The 5,628-nt window shown below is 50.5% G+C and overlaps 1 pseudogene; it reads left to right on the top strand.

Annotated features, from left to right (window-relative positions):
• The first annotated feature begins 1,282 nt into the window (after positions 1-1,282).
• LOC146780145 (uncharacterized) lies at positions 1,283-2,587 on the top strand (annotated as a pseudogene).
• The last annotated feature ends 3,041 nt before the right edge of the window (positions 2,588-5,628 follow it).

The raw sequence follows: 5,628 nt of genomic DNA, 5'->3' as shown, positions 1-5,628 counted from the left end.
TTAACAAAAGTTAAAGTGGACTGCCCTCCCTAAGGGGAGAGGTACCACTTCCTTATAACCTATGTATCGCACACTCGGTCCAGGGAAGTCCTGGCTTGGCAGTTTGGGCTGGACTGTTCCCATGAGGAACACAGTCAATTCTAATTTGCATATGGATGAGTCTGAACTGGGGTGGCAAAGGGAGCTAAAGAATGATGATGGATTCAACCGAGATCTGTGACTGGGGGTAAGTGTCTGAAAATTTTCAGAGCTCTGTCCATCATCTCCTTGTGTTTGCTTTGTTCACCCTAAGTTGGCAGGCTATGCCCGGACATGGGTCCCTTGCTCACTTTGCCACTGGATTCTAATTAGCCTGGGTGATGAGGGGTGTTACCCCAAAACCGGTCCCAGGGAGGACATTAGGAAGGTAGTGACAGACTTCTATGGGGACCTCTACTCAGAGAAGAGGTCAGAGGGAGATCAAGCAGAAAAGTTTCTGTCTGGTATCCCAAGAACTGTTTCCTCAACAGTGAGAGAAGCCCTTAATGCCCCCCTGACTTTGGACGAGCTGCACCTTGCAGTTAAATCCTTCAAGTCAGGAAAGACACCAGGTAGTGATGGTCTCCCAGTCGAGTTCTATGCCTCACTGTGGGACCTAGTGGGACCAGATCTCCTGCAGGTGTATGAGGAGATGGAGAGGGAAGGAATCATGCCCCACACTCTGAGGGAGGGAATGATTGCTCTCTTGTATAAACATAAGGGGGAGAGATGTGACTTAAAGAACTGGCGCCCCATCTCTCTCCTGAATGTTGACTGCAAGATCCTTGCAAAGACACTAGTTAACAGACTGAAGGGCGCCATGGGAGAGTTAGTTCACTCAGACCAAACCTGTGGGGTCCCGAGGCGCAGGGTCGCAGAAAGCCTGGCACTGATAAGGGACACGATCCAGTACATCACGGACCGCAAGATCCGGGCTGCCCTGGTCTGTCTAGATCAGGAGAAGGCATTCGATCGCGTCTCCCATGAGTTCATGGAGAGGGTACTGCACGGTTTTGGGCTGGGGGAGCGCTTCTGCGGTTACGTTAAAGTAATGTATAAGGACATCTTCAGTTCAGTCATTGTAAATGGTTGTAAAACAGACCCCTTTCCTATCAGGTCTGGGGTAAGACAAGGCTGCCCTCTCTCGCCAACTCTGTTTGTTTTGGTTATAGAGCTACTCGCTGAGTACATCAGGAAGAACCCAAACATCAGAGGGATCCAGACACCCGGCGACGCGAAGAGGGAAGTCAAGTGTTCGCTGTACATGGACGATGTCACCCTCTTCTGCGCGGATGCGGAATCAGTCCAATCCCTGCTGGAGGCGTGCACAGACTTCGGCAAGGCATAAGGGGCGAGAATCAACGTGGACAATTCTCAGGCCAAACTCTTCGGGCGATGGGACCTCTGCAACGAGCCTCTCCCCTTCCCCATCGAGGCAGGACTGATGAAGATCCTCGGCGTCTGGTTTGGAGGGCAAGGGGCAGCAGCGAAGAGCTGGAACGATCGTTTGGCCAAGGTGAAGCAAAAACTGGGCCTCTGGAGCCTGAGGAACCTGAGCATTGAAGGGAAAGCTCTGGTGCTCAGGAACAACACACTGCCCGTGCTGCAGTATGTGACACAAGCCTGGCCACTCCTGGCCAACGTAGCACGGGCCATCAACAGCATGGTGTTCCACTTTGTCTGGCACTCCAAGATGGACAGGCTGAAACGGTCAGTCATGCACAAGGAGCACCGCAAAGGGGGTAAGGCAGTCCCCGACATCTCAACGATCCTCAGGGCCTTCTTTGTGTGTGGCTGCGTCAGAATAACCTTGTTAAATGTGAACAAGGACCACTCTGCCTACAAGGTGTTCCGCTTTTTCCTCCTCCCAGTGTGAAGACGGCTGGGATGGGATAAGTGGGAGAATGCTTTGACCTTCACCTGGGACCTCCCATGGTACTACAAGGAGGTAGAAAAGTTTGTGGGGGAATTTGGGCTGAACTGTGTCACTCCTTGCCTTTGGAAGCCCAAGACAATCCGCAAACTGATCAGGACCAGGGACACCACCGAACCAGTGAGCGACCTGCCACCAGCAACGGCAACGCACGTGTGGGAGAATGTATCCTCCCCAGTTCTGACCAACAGACACAAGGACATAGCATGGATGACTGTGAAGGGGGACCTGCCAGTGAGGTCCTTCATGCACAGCAGAGGCCTGTGCCCGCACAGGAACTGCCCAAGGGGATGCCCCGCAGAGGAATCTGCACACCATCTCTTCTGGGCCTGCCCCTTTGCCCAGAGACTGAGGGCTGCCTTACGACAAGAACTGGTAGCCCTCATCCCCTACGAGACCATTACTGACCAGTCCATGCTGTACGGGCTGTTTCCAGGGACACACACAGAGGAAGCTATTCAGGGGTGCTGGAGACTCCTTTGCTGTATTAAGGACATTCTCCTGTTTGCCAGAACCTGCCTGGTGACCAATGGAGAGGTGGTAAACAGAGAAGGGTGCCGCAGGATGGTACTCAGCCTGCTTAGAGACTATGCAGCCATGGACAAGAGGGAAAGTGAGGAAGAGGAAGAGCTGTAAGAAACCCCTCCTTCCCCACTGTACTCCTTAAAGTGGCGTCCCCATTAAAACCGTAAAACGCTATCTGCAAATACATCTGATGGAATGTAAAATGTTTCAATGCATTGACTTAAAAGTTAAAGTGGACTGCCTTCCCTAAGGGGTGAGGTACCACTTCCTTAAAAACTATGTATCGCAACTTTTAAGCACTTAATAAAAGATTTTGCCTCAAAACTAAAAAAAAAAAAAAAGGTGGTTCTCCCAGGGTGAGGCTCATCCATTGCACTTCGGATGTGCTGACCCCTGCGATGTCCCCAAATGCGGGGAAAAAAAAACCCGGTCCCAGGATGCTTGTTTCCGGTCCAGGGAAGACCTGGCTTGGCATTTCGGACTCGACTGTTCCCATGAGGAACAGGGTCAAGACTGATTTGCATATGGCTGGGTCTGAACTGGGGTAGAGAAGTGAGCTAAAGAACGAGGATGGATTCAATCCAGATATGTGAGTGTCTGGAAAGTTTCAGCACTCTGTCCATCATCTTCTTGCGTTTGCATTACATAACCACTAGGCATATACTCAAAGACCTCAATTGGGTCATCTCAGAACATGTTACTGCAGAAACCAGAAATCTGGAGAAAATCCTATCCAAGAAGGAGCAACAATGGATCTATAAGCTGTCCACACATATTAAGGGACTGAACAGTGATATCTCCTGGTGGAGTATCCAATGAATCACTGATATTCTGACTGTTCTCAGCTTCCTCCCCCATATCATTACACACGTGATCCATATAACCCTTATAATGAGTCTTGCGATCAAGATACACTGAGCTTTTTTTATGTCAACCTCCTCATAAGTACTATAATATAACCCACCGCAGACAGGTGGTCTTTTATTTCAAACACCCTTTTAAGGTCTCACCTAGGCAGCGCATGTACGCTGTCGCTTTGAGACAATCTTTAGCTGCAATGTGGGCTCCAAGCACCGGCCATCTTTCATTGGTTCCTTTTACCGTTGTTCGTAAAGGACTGCTTTCGTTTGGTGAACATGCTCAAAGTCCCTCCATCTCTACTTTTGTAACCTCCCCAGTTACATGTGCTCTTATTCTTCACGTTATTTAGGATACTTTGTGAACACAATTTTTTTTTGTTTGTTACTCGTTTTCAACCACGATAACAATGCACTTACATAGTTGCTAATATTTTGGAATTGGAAGCATACATTAGATGCAAATTCACCAAAACAAATTTTTTTGAAGTCCTGACAAAAGCTAATTGTGCATTAATTTTAGACACTTCAACTGTCTGCAATTATATTGGACAAAACACACCACCTTTGGGGGGGTGGAGCGCTTAGAACCCATGGCCTCCGTGGCCCAGGCCCCTTCCCGAACCCGATAGTTGCTGGCCAAAGGTGTTTTCAGCCAGGGGCAGTTTCCTGTCGCTTTAACGTGCGAGAGGTGGGGTGGGGTGACAGGAAGTGCACCCTGTCGTGGGAGTGTTGCTTCACTTCTGACCGTCACTGTCGCAGTGGCCGGGGTTATAAAGATTGCCTTCCCCTTGGCTTCTTTTTGGACCTGGCCAACGAGGGGGGGGTGTGCAGATCGACAGCGTTTTCCCAGCAGTGCCTCATCTTTCCTGTGCCACCCGCATTTCATGGAACTCCTCTTCATGCTCAGCAGCAGGCTCCAGCGGCATGGACAAGGCGTCTTGCCCCCGGCACTATATGCCCCTTCTCTGTCTCATCATCCCTGTGCTGCCCAAAATGGATTGGGCACCCAAGGTACAGGTCACATCGTCAGAATCCCTTAAATTGAGCGCATCAGTGCGGTTTAGGCCATCTCAGTTTTAAAGCCTTCTTCATCATCCAAATACTTTCCCAGTCGGGGCTATTGCATCAGCGCGGTTGGGAGCATCTGCCCTTTCCTGCCCTGCTTCCCTGGCCCGGCGTAGCTGACCTGTACCTGCCCTTGTGTTGCCTTCAGAGATACCAAGCCTCGGGGGCCAGGAATGCAGAACAGATGGACATCAGGTAAGCGCTGGGGATAAATGGGCGGAAAATTTACGGTTGAAGGGGCACATCTTTATGTTCAACTTTCCAGGTCTTGTGTAGTGGCATTCCTAGGTGTGCACAGTTGTGCCTGTACACGTACCTCTGTTGCACATTTTCCATAAAGGGTATCTTGTGTACTTCAGTGGTTGCATCTTTGTAGGTTTTGGGTTGTACCCTGATGACTGTTTTGCAATGTTTTCCTTCCCTGGAATTCTGTTATTAACCTTGATCATTACATTTCATGGCAGCTCAGACTAAAAGAGGCCAGGTGGGCAAAAGGAAGGAAAAAGATCCTGAGTTGGCACAATTGTTGAAGTTAGTGCTGGCTAAGCTGGGCGATGAGGGGAGGGCTGATACTTCAGGGTCAGCGTCGGAAGGGAGGAAGGTTCCTCAGGGGCAGAATGTTCACGGCGGTCTCATGTCCCCCCACATGGGCAGCTTTCCCACTGGTGCAGAGCAGGGTCAAAAAACCAATGCATACCCCTGCTGGCAAGGTGGGCGATATGGCACCTGCCGCACCACTAGGTACTCTGAGGCCTCTATAGCACCCGTCCTGCTGGTGGAGACTCACACCCCACGCCAAACTGAGGCCAGAGCAACATTGCAAAGTTCTACCGCTCAAGCACAGCCTAGTCCTGCAGCAACCCTACATGAGGTACACAGCCCCAATAAAAACTTGCTCACACTGAGAGTTCCAAGGGGCTTATGCGGCCTTAGATGGCATTAGACAGACACTATTAGCCCTGTCTCCAGGGCCAGTGTGAATTTGCGGTGAGCAAACCTTAACAGCTCCCTTAATATCTCCACAGCCCTCCGCCTCCCTGCCAGTCAGTCAGTCAGTGGGATGCATGCCAAAGTGTTCCTGGCCCCTTCTCCGCAGGGACATCCAACAGATTCAAGAGACGGTACTACACAGGCTCTGCTATCAGTAGTGCAGTTACTCTCCACGCTGACCACCCCCTCCTCCCTAGTCAACTACCCACTGGGACCCATCCAATAACATGATAGTGA

The sequence above is a fragment of the Triturus cristatus genome, chromosome 12 (assembly GCF_964204655.1).
Source record: "Triturus cristatus chromosome 12, aTriCri1.1, whole genome shotgun sequence".
Classification (NCBI taxonomy): domain Eukaryota; kingdom Metazoa; phylum Chordata; class Amphibia; order Caudata; family Salamandridae; genus Triturus; species Triturus cristatus.
This window is presented reverse-complemented; position numbering and strand designations above follow the sequence as displayed.